This window comes from Agelaius phoeniceus, chromosome 14, assembly GCF_051311805.1.
Source record: "Agelaius phoeniceus isolate bAgePho1 chromosome 14, bAgePho1.hap1, whole genome shotgun sequence".
NCBI lineage: Eukaryota > Metazoa > Chordata > Aves > Passeriformes > Icteridae > Agelaius > Agelaius phoeniceus.
Window position 1 is genome coordinate 16,201,826 of NC_135278.1, and position 21,845 is coordinate 16,223,670.

General features: G+C 42.0%; 1 long non-coding RNA gene across 1 annotated transcript in view; it reads right to left on the minus strand.

Moving 5' to 3' along the window:
* Positions 1 to 5,112: 5,112 nt before the first annotated feature.
* The window catches only part of LOC143695201 (uncharacterized), a 50,092-nt gene continuing 33,359 nt past the window's right edge, over positions 5,113 to 21,845 (minus strand). Inside the window, exons 2-3 of the long non-coding RNA XR_013184247.1 lie at positions 20,865 to 20,935; positions 5,113 to 5,172 (exon numbers count right to left, since the gene is read on the minus strand). This is a non-coding gene — a long non-coding RNA (uncharacterized LOC143695201). The remainder of the gene's footprint in view (positions 5,173 to 20,864; positions 20,936 to 21,845) is intronic.

A 21,845-nucleotide genomic window follows, 5' to 3' on the forward strand; every position in this document is an offset into this window, starting at 1 on the left:
TGGGATATCCCAAATATTTTAGTTATGGCTGGAAAGGCTGGGCCAGGTCAGAAAGTTGTGCAGGAACCAGGGCTGACCCTGCAGAAGAGAAGTGCTCAGTGTTGCCTGTGCCATATGGGCAGCAGGAACCACAAACTGTGAGGTCAAGCCTGGGAAATGGCAGCAACAGGCGAGACAAAAATGCATTTTCATTCAGTCTCAGGAACCAAATCTTAACACAGAGCGAGTATTTTCACTCTTTCTTTTAAACATACATGAACACATATATAACAAATATGTCTCTCTCCATACACACATTCCCATATAGATGGAGGTGAAATAAATCTGTAAAACATGAGAAATGACATCCACAAAGGTACATTTTTAGTAACATAGAAGAGAAGTGATTGACAGAACAAAGCATATGGAAACGAAGAAGAATCTAACCCACATTTAGATCTAAGAAAAAAATATTTGCCTGAAGGGAAAATATTAATTAGTTTGTCTACATGCAAGATAAAAGTCTGGAAGACATATCCATCAAAAGGCAGCAGAATAAACAGCAAAATGGAAATTATTTGTAAATTGACAGTAAACTTGGCAAACATTGAGGGGGTAAACAAGTTATTTGGCATGCAAAGCACTCAGAAATCACAGCCTCTGTCAGGAGGCATCTGTGCATATATTCACTTATTTGACAGAAATTAACATTTTGCAGAAATCTTTGTTGCATGCTAAAGATTTCTTCACCCTCCTTAATTATTTTAATTGCTGCTTCAAAAATGTTCCATATAAACATGAAAAAAGACATTAAAATCCACCAAGTCCAGTCCCACGTTATCAATAACACACAGTCCCTGTGTACAGGAGTTTAACACAAAAACCACGGAGACAGAAAATATTGACAGAAAAGAGCCACATTTGTTTTTTCTCAATTGAAATTTAAGAATCACATGAAGACTTTCTCAGTGTCCTTTCAGCATTGTGAAAGGCTTCAAAAACAAAACGTTGTCTCACAACCAAATTAATTAAACTGCTGAGAGGCCCAGGGTTATGGAGATCCTGGTTTTCCCATTATCTGGGGGAAAATGCACATTTGTGCACCCATAATTCAGGTGGAAACTGGAAGTGACCGTGCCATAACCAATTTTAATGGTGGGCCCTTTTATTCAAGAATAATGCGAATTAATCTACACCTCAGATATTCCCATTCTCACCTGCAGGGTGGGTGATGCTGAAGTCATCATAAACCCAACCAACAACTGGATTCTGGCTGAGGAAAAGATGGATGAAAAGATGGACAATCTGAAGGTGTCAGGCTCAGAGGAGTCCTGGCACTACCCCTGAGGTCAACAGAGCCACAGGACACCATTGATCACACCAAGAAAGCACCAGAAAAAGGGCAAAATCCTTGAATTTGGGTAGTCCTACAGGAATGGGGACTTGAGCCAAGTTCCATCAGCCTCCTGTAGCAAAAGCAGGCTCTGCTGTGGATGCACAGGCTTTGCCACAGGTGTCCTGGTGGCAGGACAAAGAGTTTTAGCTTGTTTCATACTGAAAAAAAGAGCTGATTTCCCAAATTACACCAGATTTCCTAAGTATGGCAGTGGTACTACACTGCTAATTATAGCCAGGGATTTATGCAAGAAGCTACATTACAAATTCAATGTAAAAATAGGTTTTTCAAATAGAATCTGAATAATGTTTTCTGCAAAATGCAGACCCACATACTGCACTTGACCCTCCCCAAGGGTAAATTCACATAGTTCCAGCAGCAGTTGGATATCAGATGAAGATGTAACCCTTAAAACACAAATTAATTATCTTTATCACACTGGAGCCATAACAGAATCCGCCAACAGTTTGCAAAACTGAAGAGGTCCAAAGAAAAATCACAACTTGATAACAAGAGCTGGCCCCTGATGCACTGGCTCCTTCTCCCACTGCCACTGATTTTTGCCATGCCAGCCCAGTTTGATTAATACAGCAGAAGCAGGAAGAATTCATTCAAACACATCCAAGCACTGAAGAAAACCTCATGTGAGCCCAGATTAAAACCCAACCAAAAAAAAAAACAAACAAAAAACCAACAACAAACCAAACAACAGAAAAAAAACCCTCAAAGTGTTCAACTTTGCCAAATCTGAGACTGTTTGTTCCTTTTCATTAAAATGAAAAGCAAGTCAAATACTCAACTTCCTGCAGAAATCCATTTCCAGGTCAGCTTCCAAAGCCAAAATGTCTTGTTCCCTGCATTATTTCTACATTGTATTGTAACATCAGAGCAATTTGAGCAGTTGTCAGGCTGGGTGCTGGTGATTCCAGGCACTCACAGCTATGCCAGGGCTGTGGTTGCTGCAACTGGAACAACAGCAAACCCTTGGAAAGGTCTCAAAAGTGTCTTTGCAACTTTTGATATCTGTTTGTGATATTTGGAAACACAAGATTTGTAGGAAGAAGTCCAGAAATGCAACACAACAAAATGAAATCAATGTATTGCCAGGACAACTCTGTAAATACTGAGTTGTAACAAGTTTCCACGGAGTCTCTGGGTTTTGAACATAACATTTCTGGAGGTTCAGTGACTTTCACAGGCAGGAATTTGTAATGGGACTTTGGGAAGGAGTTTAGCAGGCTTTGGGGGGAGTTCCACACACAGATCTGAAGGTGCTGTAGGACACCCCTTCCTGCTCCTGGGAAGAGCAGTGACAGCAAACCCTCACCCCAGGCATTCTTTGCCCAAAAACCAAGTCCAGTGTTAATCCACAGGATCACCAAGGTTGGAAACCCCTTTAGGGTCGTGGAGAGCAGCCGGTGACCAGCACTGCCAGATCCACCACTGACCCTGTCCCCAAACACCTCATCCACGTGGGTCTGGAACAGTTCCAGGGATGGGGACTCCACCACTGCCCTGGGCAGCTGTGCCAGGGTTTGACAACCCTTCTTGTGGAGAAGTTTTCCCTCATTTCCAACCTGGTTCTCCCTGGCCCAGCCTGAGGCCGTTTCCTCTCCTCCTGTCCCTGTTCCCTGGAGCAGAGCCTGACCTGGGGCTGTCCCCTCCTGTCAGGAGCTGTGCAGAGCCACAAGGGCCCCCCTGAGCCTCCTTTGCTCCAGGCTGAGCCCCTGCCCAGCTCCCCCAGCCCCTCCTGGTGCTCCAGACCCTGCCCCAGCCATGTTGCCTTTCTCTGGACACACTGCACCAAAATTGCCCATTTTACCCAGGAAGTTCCTTTCTCCTGTGCCAGACCCTGAGCCACTGCTGCTTTCAAAGCAAAACCACAGAAACTTCTCACCTTTAGAGACTCAAATTGTAGATCAGAGATATGTCCAGTGAGCCCAGGGAAAATCCAACCTTGTATCTCTGCTGGAAGGTGAGCAAAGCGGGAGCAATTCCCTATGTGAATTTCCTAAAACAAACCAATATTCATTAAGTTTTTTTAATAGCTGAAAGCAACAGTAGGCGAGGCAAGGTCAGTCCCCCGGGCACAATGTCCATCACACTGAAAGTATCCCTCAGAAATTCTGAGTTCCCAGCAGCAGGAGAGCTCCTGCCCATCTGAAGGAACCCCCACCTGGCAGGTCTGGGTCTCCTTTTAACCATTCACAATTATATTGTATAATATAATATTATGGTTGTTATAAACAACCATTTCAGCTTCCCAGGGGGTGGATTAGGACCTTCTGCCCTCACCTGGACTGGTTGTCTTCTGCTCTTGATGCTGAGGTTCCACAGCACCATCACAAAGCAAAGCCCAGGGATGTCACCAGGCTTAGGAATTGTTTAAGATCCTTTTTTCTGAAAGGTTTTAATGTATAATGAAAGTTCAACATGATTTTGCTGCATTTAGAAGAAAAAGGATTTAAACTCTTCTGCAGATTTCCTTTTCTTGCAGGAAAGAAATCTGAACAATTAATTAATTAATTAGATAGACATGAGAATGTATTTCACCCTGGAAATTTTGCCTTGGATGGCACCTGGCTCTCTGCTGCTCCCTGGGGCCACTGCTTCTGTCCCAGCACTGCATGGCTGTAACTCCACCTGCCCAATTCCAACCACTCCAGAGGAAAGGGGACACTTTTAATACGTCATGCAGCACTAGCAGTTACCACTTTTTGGTGAAATTCTGAGCTGACAGCTCTTTGCTCAAGATGTTTAACTCTAGGAAGTGTAAAACAACATTGGTAATCCAAGCTCCTACCTAAGCTGAAAGTCTAGGCATAAAATAATTAAACTGTCTCTTTCCAAAACTTTATTTAATGCAAGTTATAGTCTTTCTCTCCTTTCTGTGACTGTCTAAGGGCAGAGAGGTGAGGTTTGGAGGGAGTGTCATGACTTTTCTAAGCTCAAGCAGCCTGGCTGGAAGGAGAGGAACAAGCTCCCAGGCACACAAGGACACACACGCTCTAAATAATTTATAAGTCTGTTGACAACTCCAAGTTGTGCCATGTGTTATTTTGATACCTTACTCTTCAAATGTATAATGCCCCTCTCTGTCAACTCTCAGGCTCTCCTGTGCCCCAAAGCTTGTTCATTTTCTCCAGCCCTAGAAGCCAGTCTAAGGAAAGCTCGTCCCTTGCCCTGCAGATTTGGCCTCTTGTGAACAATGTGGGCTTCTAAATGTCACCTGCCCCTGGTCACATTCAGACCTTGGCTGCTTTACAAGGCCAGCCCGAGCTGTAAGGAATTTCCACTGCTAAGGGGCTGCTGCTACTGCTCCGTGCAGAAAATAAATGCATAAATACAGGAACGTTATGAAATATATAATGGCTTATAACAGATTATGGTTTTCTTTTCCTTAGCAAAAATATCTTCAATTCATAGGGGAAATATTTCTATTAGTGTTTATCCTTTAAACATGGCCAAGGAAAATATTTGGAGAGAAAAATCTCTTGAAGACACCACAGTTCTTTTGTATCTTTAGTTTTCAGCCCGTCACTCACATTGTTTCTCCTCAGTCAGCTCAACAGACTAATTCTATTTAATCCTTTTCTTTTTATATGTAAAATGATACAGTTTAATGCTCCACAGTTTAATATCTGTGAAGTTTTATCTTTATTTGTTTGGGAAATTTGAGTCAGATACTCACCTACTGTAATTTCCCAAGAACAAACAAATGAAAAAGGGCAGTCCATTTTCATGCAAATCCAGCCAGCTGTTTAGCTCGGCCTGCCCTTGCCTTCTGATGTGAGGATCTGCATAAAAACCAAAGTGGAGATATGATAAAATATAAAAGGCTGACAATAACATGCAAATCGAAATCAGTCATTGGAAAACTGTGGACTCATTGTCATCAAAAGAATTAGGTGGCAGAACAAAACAAAAGAGCCTGGCTGATAAAAGTAACTATGGCACGATGGCTTTAAAATCTACAGATTTCTTATACCACAAAGAAAATTGAAATTAAACACCTCTCTAGACTGCCTGCTTTTAATCTTTTCCTTCTGAGCTGCTTCCTGACATATTCTCTGTTAACTTTTTATCAAAGGTCATTTATAATCATATTTCAGAGATAAAATAAAAATAAAATTGCGTTTATTTCCAAAGTTTTAATCAAGTGCCCAGGAAATAAAAAAAAAAAAAAAAAAGGCAACAAAGCCCAACAAAAATAAGCAGCTGAACTCTGAGAACTGTAGTCCAGACACACTAAAATATTTACAGAAAATATTAGTGGCCCCTTATGTTTCAAATCTAGAACTTCTGGGTATAATTTTGCTGTCGTTTAGACTTAGATTAAATCTGAGGATGAATTTTGGGTGGTTTCGAGGCCACACAAAACAACAGCAAATCTCTGAGTTCTGAGATCCCATGAGGCAAAGATTGTGCCAGAGGGTCTCTTCCAAGGACCAGTTTTTATAGATGAGAATATCCCCACATTTAGGAAGCTGAGGGAGTACTTCAGTGATTTCTTTGAAGAATTTTCTGAAAATCTTCAACAAAGTATTCAACTTGCTTTAAAGTTTTCTTACTAATCTTGTTCCTTCCTCATAGACAAAACATGGATTTCCAACACATTTTTCATTACAGAGGAATAAAACCAGTTGCCCAAAAATTCCAAAATATTTTCCTAATTAGGCCACCCTAAGAACAGAAATTTAAGAATTTCACTCTGAAGTTGAACATGAAATAAATTTAGTTTTTGTTTTTCTTTGTATGGATATTTAATTTATATTGATGGGGTTGGGGTTTTCTTTCAGAGACAACATCAAGAATTTGGTTGTAAAAGGAGAACTAAAAATAAGAAATTTAAAAGTGTGTTAAAAGGCAGTTTTACAGTTCATGTGGATACATCCTTAGCTTAAAAACTGGGCTAAAAATTGCTAATTCCACATACTGAAATGCTCAATAGCTGAGAAATGCTGGAACTAAAGGTCCCTCTGCAACTCTAATTTGGCCCTTGCCTGTCTTCACCATGATGTGGTTGTTAATTACTTGCTCACACACAGCTTTGAAATTTTTTTTTTGCCAGAGAAACCCAGGCTCATAAGTGCCCAGGGATGACTGTGCATGGAAATAAATCAGGATTTTTATTTTGCTGCTGTCTGTAGTTGGTGGATACAGCGTAAATCGTGGAATTGTAAAATGGGTTGTGTTGGAAGAGACCTTAAAGCCCATCCAGAACCACCCCCTGTCATGGGCAGGGACACCTTCCACTGTCCCAGGTTGCTCCCTGTCCAGCCTTGGACACTTCCAGGGACCAGTGACCTCACAGTCAACATTTCCTTTCTACGAATGAATGAAGGTGGCTGAAGCCAGAAAAGATAAAAACCAATTTCTTGGTGCTTTGGAAATATCTTTTATCTCAGCGCCTGATTACGAATGTGTGAATGGAGCCAACCCTCTCTGGAAGGAGGAGATTCCTCTCTAGTCCTACACGAACAATTAGCAAAGATCTGTTCTTTGTAAAGAGCCCTGTGGAGAGGGTCAGGGGAAGATCCATGAGGAAAAATCCAAAATTTGGACAGTGTTTGGGAAATTACAGGTGATGAGCATGAGAAAACCACACTTGCTGGAAGAGGAGGAGAGACCATTCTGTAGGATCCTGGAATCAATAAGGTCAGAAAAGACCTTTGAGATCATCAAGTCCAACCATCAACTCAGCAACCCCACCATGGTCACCACCAACCCCCCATGCCCTCAAGGGCCACACCCACAGTTTTTGGACAATTCCCATGGAATGATAACCCCACCTCTTCCCTGGTTCCCTGTTCTAATGCTTTACAACAAAGAAATTCTTCCTAATATCCAGTCTAAACTTGTCCTTATGACATTTGAGGCTGTTTGCTCTCATCCTGTCAATTATCACCTGGGAGCAGAGCCCGACCCCACGCTGGTTCCTCCCTCCTGTCAGGGAGGTACAGATCAATAAGGTCTCCCTGGAACCTCCTTTTCTCCAAGCTGAGCAACCCCACAACATATTTTAGCGCACAGCGCAGAACAGAAGTCATATAAATATACAAAAATATAAAAAATGCATCTGTAACAGCATTTTCTGACTTTTCAGTCCTTAACTTCCCAACCTTTGCATTCCATTGCTCTCTTTCAAATGCAATTCCCTGAACAACAAACAAGCCAAGCCTGAAAAGTGTTCAGCCTGCAGGACCAGACGACCTTCCTTCGCTTCATCAGCAAAACTGGGACCTCTAGACTTGTTCTGCCACCTCCTGTGCCCGAGCTCCCCACGCACCCTGTGACAGCAAGCAGCTTTTTGTCCGTGCCCCGCCGCTCCAGACATGGAAAACACACAATTTGCCGGCGTTTGCACAAACATTCAGCACCGAGAAAATAATGCTCAGTGGTGCGGGGTTTGTGCTGTCCCTGGATCAGCAGGAGGTGACCCCAGAGCAGAGGGAGAAGCGTTCTCTGCCCGGCTCCTCCGGTGTGGCCGCACCACGGGTGCTCCGTATGGGCGTCGCATCCGCGCTCGGAACTGCGAGGAGACGGATCAGCCTCGGTGCAGATGGACTCAGCAAGTGCAAACAGATTTTTAACATGCCTATAAAGTGGGGCACAGGAGGGTTTTTTGACAAGAACGAAAAAAAAAAAGAGGAAAAAGCGTCAAGTAATGAAGTACCTGCTCCAAGCCTGAAGGAATTGGAGCTGCTCGGGAAAATTATTATAATTTTGAAGACTGTGAAAGAACACGCATTCCCACAATCTCTTAAAAAAAAAAAAAAAAAAGGAGGAAAAATCTTACTCATTTTAGCAAAAAGATTCTAAAAAACTGTTCGACTCACAGCTGGCACAGAAAATATCACCTCCAGCATTTGAAATCTGCCAAAACTCCAGGCGGATTCCAGCGGGGAGTTAAACATGAAGCGCTGGGCAGCTAACCCAGCACAGAGCCTGTCACTGCTGCAGAGGAGATGCTTCAGGAGCAGGGAGATAAGAGGCACTGGGAATTTATGAAGGTGAATTGTTCCCAGCCCTGGTGTGATGTCTCTGGCCAGCTAATTTTGATTAGGCCTGTGAACACCTTGATTCTCATCCCTCAGGAGGAAAATCTCCCTGCTGAGGGTTATCCTGGAGGTGATGGAGATGGGTGATTGCGGTGCCCATGGAAGCAGAGCCACCAGGCAGGGTGGAATCAGCTCAAAGGACAAGGAAGAGGCTCCAAGTCTCCCTGGAGTCTTCTCCTCTCCAGGTGAGCACCCCCAGCTCTCCCAGCCTGGCTCCAGAGGGGTTCCAGCCCTTGGAGCATCTCTGTGGCCTCCTCCACATCCTCCTGCTGTTGGACTCAGGGCTGGGGCAGCTCTGCAGGTGGGGTCTCACCTGAGCGAGGCAGAGGGGCAGAATCCCCCCTTCCTGCTGCCCATGCTGAGGAGGAACCCAGGACATGGGGGTGGTTCTGGGATCCGATACCCATGGCTGGGATTTGCAGAGCTTCACACCCACCACCACTCCCAAGCCCTTCTCCTCGGGGTTGCTCTCCATCCATTCCCCATCCAGCCTGGATTTGTGCTTGGGATTGCCCTGACCCAGGGCAGCACCTTGCACTGGCTGAGCTCCATGAGGTTTGCATGGAGATGCCAGTGATGGCAGGGGGAAGGATATCCTTCCCTCCTGAGCATCCTAGAGGATCATCTCAGACCTGAGCAACCCCCATCTCCTCTTCTCTGACTGGTTTATCTTTGTCAGGTTTGTGGAAGATTCCCTGTTCTTTCAGCCAGCCAATAATTTTGCTGGAGTAAGAACAAACATCACTTTAATTGTGCACAGTTATCATTGAAATCTGTTTCCTAAATCAGTATTTCAGAAATCATCACTCAAGCTTCAGGAAATAATGAAATTAGCTCCAAACTCAGAAGACTTTAACAAAAATAAGTCATGAAGTCTTCTTTGTTTTTTTTTTTTTTTTGACTCTTTATAAAACACAAGGTAATTTGAAAGCAGTGGACTAGCAACTCATTTTCCCCTTTTTTCATGGAAACCAGGAATTCCCAGCCCACTGTTGCTCAGCAAAGAGAGTTTCAAACAGCCAGGGAGTCTGGGTGGTTGTAATGTCCCCAGATTTGAACCCTGAAATTGGCGCAAAATTTAGCACCAAGTTCATGTCCTTGTGCACTTATCCAAACCAAACCAGGCACCCAAAACCTCTCCAATTATCCCCAATACCTTTGGTAACACACAGAGGGGTTCATCTGTGCCACAGGAGCATCGACAGGGCTCCTGACAGACCAAAACATTTCAAAAGCAGCACGAGATGACACAAATGCTCAGCCCTGAAAATAAGTAATTTAGCAGTAAGTACATTTTTCTTGTCGTTGAGAACAACATGAAAGTTTTGTGTCAGTTTTTATCCTCCAGATGTGTTCCTAATGTTGTCATCGATAGCAGCACTTAGTATTATACCATTTTAATAGAAAAAATATTCAACTCCTATTTTGAACTTTTTAATCTTTCCCCATGTGCCAGAAAGTAGAATAACTAAAGCTTATCTATTTATGCCTGTGCCTAAATCTTCAATGCATATATAAATTTAAATCTCATTACACTATAACACACTGCTTTAGAAATAGGGATACATTTTAAGAGTCTGCTACACATTTTTATCAAACAGAGGGACTTAATTTTTATTTTTCTTCCACATAAAGCCAGCGAAATCCTGCATGTTAATACTTCAAGAAAATAAACTTGTGTAAAGATTTGCCTATCCAAAGTACAGTATAATTTAAATTTAAATCCCTCAGAAACCCAAAGCACTGTGTTTATAATATGAGAACAGCGGGCAGTCATGCCCTTGACTGGAGGGCATGTCAGCCAGTCCTCTCCTTCCCTGCAAAACCATCAGGCTGGCAGTAGTGACAGATGAACAGCTTACCATTAATTTCTCCTCTTTCATGCCTTCAATCCAAATGGTGCATATTCTCCACAGGGAGGCATCAAGGTCTTTGCCTTTATTTCTCTTGCATACTCGCACTGACTTATAAATCAAGTGCAGATAAGAAGAGAGGGCAAATATCAATCTTTTTTTTTTTTTTTTCCTGGCCAGTGCCCACTGGCACAAAACTGAGCTTTGACTGGAAGGTTCTTCAAATCTTTCTGTGATTCATAGGCAAGGGAGTGCTCGGCGAGGACAAAACAACAAAGGAAATTTGAGAGAGAGGATTTGTATATCTTGGCTTATAAATTAGAAGGCTCCTCTCCATGGTGTTTAAATATGGGTTCCCAAAAAAAAAAGGAATAAAAAAAAAAGAAAGAAAAAGGAAAAAAAAAAAGTGAATCTAAGTCGTTATTACTTTATTGAAAAAATCTTTGTGGAATATAAAGCAGGCAGTCACTGGAGCAGCTCTAATCAGCATGTGGTGTTTTCCCCAAACAGGCTGACTTTTGGGGGGGCATCTCTTTGCCACTGAAGCAATTCAATCCTTCAAAACAAAGTGTCTTTTGCTGTTACTTTGCAGCATTAATGATTAGGTTTTGTTTCTCTATAAAAAAAAAGAAAAAAATGAAAGAAATCTTATTTCAATTTAAAATACAAAGAGCCAGATCTACATCCTGTGCAAACCAGTGGAGCTACACGGGCTCTTGTGCAGCTCTGCTGATTGACAGTCAGTGGAAAATTGTCCCCCAATGTTTTTTAAGCTCAGTGGTTCATTAACTATATTTTCTTTGAAGCTGCTGCTGCATCTTTCAAAGTTCAAAGAAAAACTATTTTTATATATTGTGTAAACCAAGTTTCAAAAATCATCTTAGTTTGCTGTGATTTGGGGGGTTCACTAGAGACTTAGATGCTAATTCTGGAGCCAACCTGCAATGAGGGATGTGGGTCTTCCTCCTCTGGCTCTCTTATTTTCTTTTGGTGCATTACTAGAAGAATTTGCTATTCAGTTGCAATAAATTGATCTTGCATTTAAAACATATATTAAATCATTGGTGTGAGTGATGCAACATTATTACATGTCAGGAAAAAAATCTATATTATGATAGTTGTTGACAAATGATAATATTATTTTCCGGCTAAGCATGAGGTGTTAATGCTGCTAAATGGCTGCAAATGTTGATGTTAAAGGCTGCCTGCTGGCCATTTCCAGGTGACATATCTGGGGATTTGGGGCTATTTCATTTTCCAGCCTTTTTTAAGGCTTCAGGCCCCATCCATAAATTACAGCTGATGACAAAAGTGGAAGCTAACAGTGGCAAAATTAGGCCCACAGGCAAAATAATTATATATACAGCCTTTAGCAGTGAGGGAGAAAGCCATCAATCAGCCCCCAATTATTCACTAGTTAATCAGCTCTGCCCTTCCTTTATTGAAGGGTTACAGTGTAATTAAGTTGGCAGCATCCTTTTAATTCATCAAACATACAACACATGGCGGTGTTTGCTGCAATCAGGGGACAGCACCTTTGTGTGCCTGACCTCGCACTGCTGCAGGAGAGGGGGAAAACTTCAGAGGGAAGGGAGACAATTTCTGGGAGGGCAGAGCAGAGCAGCCCCCAGCCCTGCAGGGTGGGCAGGGCTCTGCCAGCACGTGAGGAATGCGTGTCTGCACCCAGGATGAACCCAATGGGGGCGAGCACTGCGGAGAACTTGTGGTTAACGGGGTTGGTCACTCATCAGCCTGGGCAGGGGGTTCTAGACCACGGCACTTATGGATGCAACCCCCTCATGCCTCTCACCAGCAGTCCTGCTCTGATAATGAGAGCCAAGCGTCCCTCTGGGATGCCTGGATCCATGGTGGAAACACCACCAGGCACAGGTTGGCCCCTTCCAGGCCAGCAGAGGCAACAGCCAATGGATTCTTTTCTCCATGAAATATTTTTGTGGAAACCACGTTTCAGGGAACCACAAAAGCAGTTTTTTGAAGGCAGCATGGAGTTTGTATCATGTCTCAAATTAGTGACACTGGATTTTGATATTATACAGCAGATTGTTATTTTCAGTGGCTTTTTGCCAGTAAGGAAGTATTTGGACATTGATTTTTATCTCATTAGTAATGGAAATGACTTAAAATCCTCCACTTTTCTCTCTGTACTAAATTTTAACCTGTGAATGCCCTCAATGTCTTTGACTTCTGTCTTTGTATGTAAACCCCAGTAATGCCATTTATTGTGAGTGTCATTTCCTTCCTATATTTACCTGACCATAAATCTGCTTTCCTGCCACATATACTTCCTGCTCACAGCATCCTTGGAGAGGTTGAACGTCCTAAGTGTCCTTCCTACCTTGCAGAATAGACACAGAATTATTTATTCATAAACAAGCTCCGTGTTTCTAACCTGCTTGTAATAATGAAGTTTTATACAATCATCAGCTCTACCGATGATTCAGGCAAACAAACCCAAACCCCTCAACATCTGCACGTGCCTGGACTCCCAATGTTCAGAAGCTTTGGCTTTTGGACAAAAATATTTTTTGGTCTCACATGAAAAGTAAAAGGCCATTGTCCTTCTGGACACTTTTGAATGGTTGTTTTTCCTCATTCAATTGGATTGAAGACTTTGGGGTTTTCTCATTATTTAGCAAAATAGCTTTCCTGAAGACAGGAATTATAATGATATTTCATTCTGTTTTTGTGGGTTTGGGGTGTTTTTCTTTGGAGGAGAAGCACTCACACAGGAATTATACATCTACCCACAAATCTCCAAGACACCAAGTGCAAAGTCTTGGCCAAGTCTGGCCAACAACTTCCAGCAGCTCCAGCAGTGATCCCACCTGGACCTTGCCCTGTCCATTTGCCCATTACCTGGAGTCTTACCAGGAATGTTTGAAACCATCTGTGCTGTTCTCCCTTTCAGCACTTTTGCCCCACCACACACCCCATAGTCCGGCAGCTTCCCACTGTCCCACATTCCCTGGAATGAGGAGCTCAGACCAAGGAAGGACAGAAGGTGGAAACGTTGGCCTTCCTGGCCAGGAGCTGTGCTCATCTTGTCAACAACACGGGCTCCCCCAACACCTTGGGGAACCTGATGTGCTGGAGTCACTTTGGCTTTTTCAACCACTAAACACCCATCTGGACAGCTGTCCTAGCCTAGGAGTGAGCTTGGCTTGCCAGATCCCAGGAGAGAAGACCTCTCACCGACAGCCACAGCCAGAGATTTCCAATTCCAATCTCCTTTTTCTCCCTTTTTCTCCCAGTTCTGGAACCTGAACTGAGCCACCCAACATCTCCATCAGCTACCAAAGAACCTGCCCGAGCAAAGAAATTTCTGTTAAATAACAGTTCTTGCTAAACACACCAGTATTTGGCTATTTATTTGTCTGCTGGTTGTACTCACACATCTCTTTACTCTTGGGGGATTTTTTTTTCATGACAGAAGCTAGGGCTGCACAATTTAGATCCTGCATTATCTCAATGTCAATAAGTATCATCTTCTCCTAAAGAAAACACGTGCCATATTGCAAGTCAACCTCAGTCATAACTCAACACAATCATGTCATAATATAATTTTATACAATGAGATTGTATCTGTTGTTATTGAGGGTCATTGAATTCCGTCTGTCAGGGTGATGTTATTGAATAGGTTCAAGTAATAGTTTGTGCTGATTATCAGAAAATATGTTTAAAACTGTCACTATGTTTATATCTTTCAGGGTTGCATTTGAATTATGCAGATAAACGGGATCAAGAGGTGTAATGCAGCAAAGAACAATTCTTGATAGGAGCTGCAGAATTAAGTTTATATGAAATTTTCTGAGAAAAAAAAGGGACTTTGTACATGCTGGGTCTGCTTAAAATGTAAAAGACTGAATATAAAAAAAGCACATTTAGATTTCTTGGTGTTAAGCCTAAAGTGCATTCTTAGATGACAAACAATAACCAAAAAAAAATCACCAGTGTGCACATGAGCAAGAACAATATTTTACAGATGTAATAATTTGATTTTTAAAAAATTATCCCAACACGTCAGGTCAAGATGGTCAGGAAAAACACTTTCTGTGGACAAGACTCATATTAAAAAGCTGCCAGCTGCAATTTTAAGTCCTGCAATAAAAAAATCCTAACAGTAAGTAAGAATGTAAACCACATCATATTTTTTTCCTAACTACCTAATTTTGCCATTTTAATATACAATTTAAAATTCATTGCATCGTGGTTAATTACATAAATTATCCACTTGAAAAAAAAAAAGACAATCCAGTGTGTCTACTGGAGCTGAACACGACAGCCCTGGTTGCAATTGTATATTTTTGAAATTTGAATAATTTGAATAACGTTTTGTTCTCACATATTTTCCATTGCAAATATTTTAGTCATGTTCCTATGAACGTGTTCATTTTTTTCATGGACAATTTTTAAGTAAGAAGATAAAGAACCCTAAGAAAACACAGATTATGTGGGAATTTATTCTCTTGAATAGATTATAGTGAGGTGTAGCAAGAAGAAGCACCAGCACTGCCACTGGGGTTTTAGTTAAGACTGAACTTTGGTTAAACTCCCAATTTTTCTGTAGGTGGTAAGAATAACACCCTCTTGCCCAGAAGAATTTGGAAGACTCCTCTATAACTGCTATTTTTTAATGATAACTCTTCCTAAAATTAAAATTATGTATTACATTGCTTAGAGAAATTAAAAATAAAATATGAAAGTTCAGTCACATTCAGGTTTTATATAATCAAGAATAGATCTTGCTTAAGGTCTCTTTCTGGATATTCATATTTCCTTACGCAGAACATCAAAGTAATTCAACTGCACTTACTCATAGCTCCCAAGATAACTTTGGAAATAAATACATTTTCTGTGGTGGAGATATTGGGGGTAGAGTGGAATTAGAGGACAAGATTCCTTGGAGCCAAACTCATGACTCCTCTCTCCTCCTGACAAAAACACATTTCAGCCACCTATCAATAGCCTAGAACAGAGATTTTTTGGAAAAGTTGTGAAAACAAAACCTTTGATCAATCTGGAAATTGAATATTTGAAATAACCTCTGAGCAGGAACAAGCACTGAAAATCATGCTTTTGCATAGACAAGAAAATCTACTTTAAATCTGACTTTTTAAGCTATGCAAGTTGAAATAATTGAGGAAAAATCAACTTCCTTACAGAGAAATGAGAAAGGGAAAACCAGACTTAGATGTGGAAGGGGATTCTTTGCTTTGATTGGCACATGAGGTGGAAGGTGATCCTCAAGGCACGAAGGGGTTTTGTACACAGCAAAGTTTCCTACTTGTCCCATTGAAAAAAACACTCCTTTTCCAGGGATCTGTACCAAAACCCAGACTCCAGGAAATGCATTTGTAAAAGGATAAGAGCTGCAATAACTGTGTGGAATGAACATCTCAACAGCCCAAAGTTACACCACACCATTCTAACGTGGCGTGATCCACGTCTGGAATATCAGACATCAGCAGAACAAGAGGAGACAATGAAAGGAGGCAGAAAACTTTGCATTCTTACCACATAAACTCCAAGGGGAATATTAAGTTGAAAAACAACATTTTATATAAAATATTTGCACGGCTCTTGAGTGAGGATTTTTCTTTGCATTCACCCTGCAAGAGCATGGCTCAGCCTAATGCATTAGATTCATTTATTTTGTTGTAGAGCTAATGGGATGAAGATAAAGTGACTTCCAGGCAGAAAACCTTGTTAATCAAAACCAATTTGGGCCACTTGTACATGTTGTTCTGACTTCCTGAGTTGGAACATCCATTTTTTACCAGAAACGAACATGCCTGCAATGAAAAAATGAACTGGAGTTTGTGCTCCATTTTTGGACAGCTACTTAGACTATGAAAATGTTTTTATCTGAGATATCACCTCTAGACAGATTTTTCTTCCCTCAAACAAAAGCCCTTTATATTTGGGAAAGACTTCTTTCTATTTTAAAAGCTATTTCCAAGATGTGTTTGTGAGTGGATTCAGTCCTTGATATATTTTGCAGAACTCTGAGTAACTTGATGGCCTACTGGAAGCCAAATTCACATCCTGGAAAGAAGAAAATTCAGAAAAATTTCCTAAAAGGTGTTTAAAACAGAATATGGATGTTTGTGATTCCTTAATGATTGGTAGCTTGATGGTTTTAATGGGTTATTTGAAGAACCAAGGTGCCCCCATGGCAGCAGGCACCAGAATGGAGTAAGTGACCAATAAACATTTTGACCTCTTGCCATGTTTTCCACAAATTATTAAGAATGTGTGCCAAAATAAAAGGCGCTGGAAGTGAGATAGTTAATATTAAAAGACAAAGCAACAATCACTAATGAAGCATTTGAATGTTTGTGAGTGAGAAGGAAATGTAAATTTACCAGGGACATTTATTAGCAGTAGAAGCAGAAAGGTGTTGAAATCTTGCATTTGTGTAAAAAACACTTGACAGTAGCTCCCAGCAGTAAATCTCTCACCCCTTCTACACACCAGGGCCTGGATTTGCCTTAATTTCTCTTTACTTTGTTTCTTGGGAAGTAGAGAGGCTGTACTAAGGCAGACCAGTGTACAGAAACAGCAAATTTAACTCCTTTAAGCCTCCCTGTGCCCATTTTTCTTTGTAAATTCAGACAAACCCTGGTCAGGTTGTCCAGGTTTAACTAGACGTGAGTGAAACTCTTTAGACCCAGGGTTTAGGCCTCCATCTATTTATAGTTCCTCAATACTGGGTTAAAATCTCCCAGAAAAACTAAAAATCTGCTTGAAGAGGGAGTAAATTAAGTCAACAGAAAGTTTTGCACAGTTTCAGATGAATTATTAAATCACCTTCTGCAGTGCACAGCAAGAAACCCAAAACTGCCCTTGGGATTTCAAACTCCAGTGAGCTTGGTCAGTGCTCTGCATCCCTAACAAGCCTTGCAGTCAGACCAAGGGGCTTCTTTGTGGACCTTTTTTTAACATGCACCATCTGGTAAACACATCCCTTTTTATCCCACTTACTTTTGTTTGCATGGTCCATGTATTTCTTTATCTGTATTTTCAGATGCTGTTAAATTCCCCTCAGTATTTCTGAGGAAAGTCTGAAACTCAGTAACTCAGTATTCCCGAGGCAACCTGCAATAACAGCCAGCTCAGGACTGCAAAGGATCCTCGGTCAGGAAAGGGATTTTGTTTCTAGTGGGGCAATTGCAAACAACAAGGGAAATATTATTTTTTTAAATTAAGATAAATACCTTAATGGTGTACTATTAAAATAATGTGCCCAGTTTACACAGACCTGAAAAAAGAGGCTCCTATCAAGTTTTTCCTCTTCAGGGATACGCTCTTGTTACCCTCACAGGAACATTAATCACGCTGAGGCTGCCTGGTGGAGCCACACTGGAAAAAATGTCCCTTTGTCCCCATCTAGCTAAAGTCCCTTTTCCTCACATCCACAACTTCCCTCTCTGCCACCTCCCAGCTCCTCCCCGATGGCCACTTCATGGTGGGGATGCAAGGAATGGGAGGCAACTCTTCCTTCTCTCCTGAGCTGCAGTAATTTACTCTTACATCATCTCCAAACCTCCGCACACATCTGCAAACCATGAAAATGCTGCTCCTGGACCCACCTCTGCCAGCCCAGCACAGTGCAGGAACTTCTCTAGAGCAAGGACTACAAGGCCAACAATCACAGAATCTTGGAATTCTTGAAGTTGGAAAAGACCTTTGTGATCTTTGAGTCCAACCTGTGACCTGACACCACCTTGTCACCCAGACCACGGCACTGAGTGCCATATCCAGCCTGTACTTAAACACCTCCAGGGATGGGGACTCCACCACCCCCTTTCAATGCCAAATCACCCCTTCTGTGAAGAATTTCTTCCTATTGTCCAACCTAAACCTCCTCTGGACCAGATAGAGAAAAAATCAAGAGGTGGACCCAAGAATTGCATTTCTGTGAGGAGCTGCACACCGACCTCAGGCATGGAGCAATGTAAGGCCAGTGCTGTGGGTGATGTGCCACCACCAGGAGCAGACCAAGATTTGTGGGTCAACATCTTGACACAAAACTGCTGTGGTAGAGCCTGTCACACACTTGTACAGCTCTCATTTAGCAGGTGGAATAGCAAAGAATATAAATAACCAGCACTGAAAGCAACAGTCCTGTCCTCTATTGTGCAGGTCACGCTACTTCACTACCCTACGCAAGGCAATGAGAAAATAATGACATGCAATATAGTTAAAAGTGAATGCCTTCATCCTTTTGTTGTTTATCAGTTAACAAAATGACATTATAGAGATGCTTTATGTATTTATTGAAGGGCTGGGAACATCTATCAAAGCTCATTTTAGCTATTGTTAGCGCCATCAGACTTGTTCTCTTCTGCCACGAGCTGGAGCAAGACTGTCAGCGAGAGATGACTGATATAGGCAAATGATTTTGCATCATTTGAGATACATACAGAAATATAATCATACCCAAGGTCAAACATTAGAGAAAGGTTGGGCATTTGGGGCAATGAAAGCAATGCTGTCAGATATTGAAATCTCAGCAGGAGATTCAGCTCCATTAAAACTGAATACACAATTACTTTCAGCTTGCTACTTTCCATGCATGTATAACTAGTTTGTTCATCTTGGTGCCCCCTGCGTTAGGCAGAAAAGGTAAGGTTTGAATATTTGGAGGAATGGGGTTGGTACTTCTTTCACAGGAGTGATAAAATGACTTTACAAAACCCATGCAACTACTGCATCGCTTCAACAATTAATCTGCCTTGAAGAGCAGACCTCAGTGACAGAAGGAACTGGCTCTGCCCAGGTATCTTTGAATTCTCCACAGGTATTTGGCTGAATTTAGGTGAGTGGCCTTCCAGAAGATGTTCCTTTGGTGGCCAGGAAAGGAACACTGAGGTGCCTGCCAAGCAATGCCAATGGAATTGCACGAGGAAGAAAGAACCGAAGGGAAGAAACGAGGGGAGAAATGAAGGAGGGATCAGTTGGAAAATGAATTGTAAGTAGAAATTAGAAACAGTAAAGGAGAAAGGTGGTGAGAAGGGCTTTGCTCAGATTGGGAATTGAACAGAGAATTGCAATTGGGAATTGTTTTGAAATTCAGCTGCTTCCAAAAGCTCCAGTTATCCATAAATTGTGCAGGAAGGAGAGAAATTCCATGTGCACATGGCTACTTATGCTGCTCTCTGCCACTTGATGCAGCCAGCCCTGAGGAGACACTTCCAGCCTGAGAGATGCCCCACCATCTTCAAACAACAAATACTTATTTAAAAAATCATCTTTTTAAGGGATGTTCCCTCAAAATCTGGACTTTTTATCCAAGACAGTACTAGCTCAAGTATCATTCAGGCATTTCAGCCTCTGAGATCAGAGACAGAATGGTATTTTGGGACCTCAGGATCAGGCTAAAGCAATAAATCCTCTGATCTGACCCCAAAAATGAAATAATTCTTGTAATACTGGGAAGATTTTGCATTCCTATGTGCTTTTTTATTTCTGGGAGGTCTGCACTGAACCTCAAAAAGTAACAACATCAAAGTTTTGAATTTTATGGAAAACCCAACCCCCTGATAATTTTCACCTTACATTTCCACATTATTAATGTTATGAAGTTTCATCTAAGATTGAATTATATGGCTATAAACTTTCTTGTATTGATGTCAGCCACCAAAAATATTCAGTTTATCTTATCTGTGTCCTTCATAACAACATTTCCTGATCTGTTTGGGGTCATGAGTACCCATGTGATATGTTGTGCCAGGAACATATAAATAATTGCTTTTACTCTCTGATTTTGACACAGTAGCATGCAGAGTTCACACAAATTAATTTCTGATATTACACTCAAAATTTTTAATTCACACAGAATTTTTAAAGAGTAAACACTGCTAATAAATAATATGGATAAATACTGAATAGTTTTGCTATTTATTGAAGTCGCTATAAATAAAATATATCCACATTGTGCCCTTCAACTCTTTGAGTACGATGAGCAGTAAGATTTACATTCCCAGCTTCAAATACCAAGGAATTGTTGGGAATGTAATTTCTCATTCCATGTTAACACATTTGTTCTCTACTTGCCAAGACTGTGAGGCACTGACTGAATAAGAAAAAAAAATTAAAACTTTAAATCTGGGATAAATGGGAAACACTATTTTTTTAGAAATTTCTGCCTATGCAGACTTTTATCTCCTTGCAGTTGTGGAGCACCAGGATTCCACTGGCACACAGGGAATGTGTGACTTATCCAGTAATTCTGAATTTCCCACACCTTTCACATCAGCCTCCTCCAGAGAGCATCTCTGGGCTCAGGGCTCCCCAGACATCACCTGTCCCAGGTGGGACCTGTGTTGTCCTCTCTGGGGTCTGGGGTGGGAAGGCTGAGCTTCCCTCACACCCCACTGCAAACCCTCCCCATGCTGACCCAGTCTTTCTTTCTGAAAAAATTATTACAAGGCACAAAAGCAACCATCCTGTACAATTCTGCCCTTTAAAGGCAAAAAACCATTGTTGTGCAACATCTCCTGGAAGAACAAACCCTCTTGGCCACATCCCCCAGCAGCAGCACACACTCACATCTCCTGGTTCCAGGCAGTGTCTCCAGCCACGGCTCCTCCAGCCCATCCCCTTCTTTCTTTGGGAAGCCTCTGGAGATAAAATGAAGCAACAATGAAAATAGTAAATTCTTTGAGGTTTTCCTCTTCCTTGGGGACCAGAGTCATGTGTGTTAATGTGTACATGCGTGCACACACATGTGCAGGAGAGGGATCGCCCAAAGCATTGGTAGAGCAGCCTCTTGCTATTTTTAATTTTATTTTTTCCTGCTCCACATGTCCATGGTGTGTAACACATCTCAATAGTCTTTGAAGCTCCCATGCTTTCAAGGTCTCACATCTGTCATGCTATCAGTATCCTGCCACAGATGAAAAGAATATAATTATGGATTTAGTGTAATCATTGATTTCTGGGCTCCAAACCATTCAAAGAAAGGTCACGAGTCCACACGGCTGCCCCTTAGGAAAAGGATTTGCATACAACTATTTTATTTAGCTGAAGACACCCCCAATTAAATGTAGGCTCTTCTCTTTGGGCTCTGCACCTGAGGCAAGTGGGGGAAGATGCATCAGCCTCTCCCTGCGCCAGCCGCGCCTGCCTTGCGCGGCAGAGGTGGCAGCGGTGGCTTTGTGCTCCAGCCCCTCTCATCCAGGAGGCAGCAGCATCTCCCTTTGGAGAGGTGCCACGGCGAGACGTGGAGGACGTGCATCCGAGGAGCTGCACTTTTGGGAAGGTGGCAGGGTGCCAGAAGATTGTGCCTGAAGCAGGGGAGCTGCTGTCAACCCTTCAAGCGTTTAAGTTACTGCAGCTCCGCCGGAGCCGCAGTGCAGATGTAAAGACATAATTTTGCCCACAGTGTTTGGATTAGCAGTAAATCTACTAATCCAACACAATATCCAAGGGGGCATGGCTGGATCTATGGGTTCATAAATTCACACCACTCCTTTTATTATTCCAGGCCCCAGATGGTTTCAAATGGGCACGGGCATAATGAGATCTTGG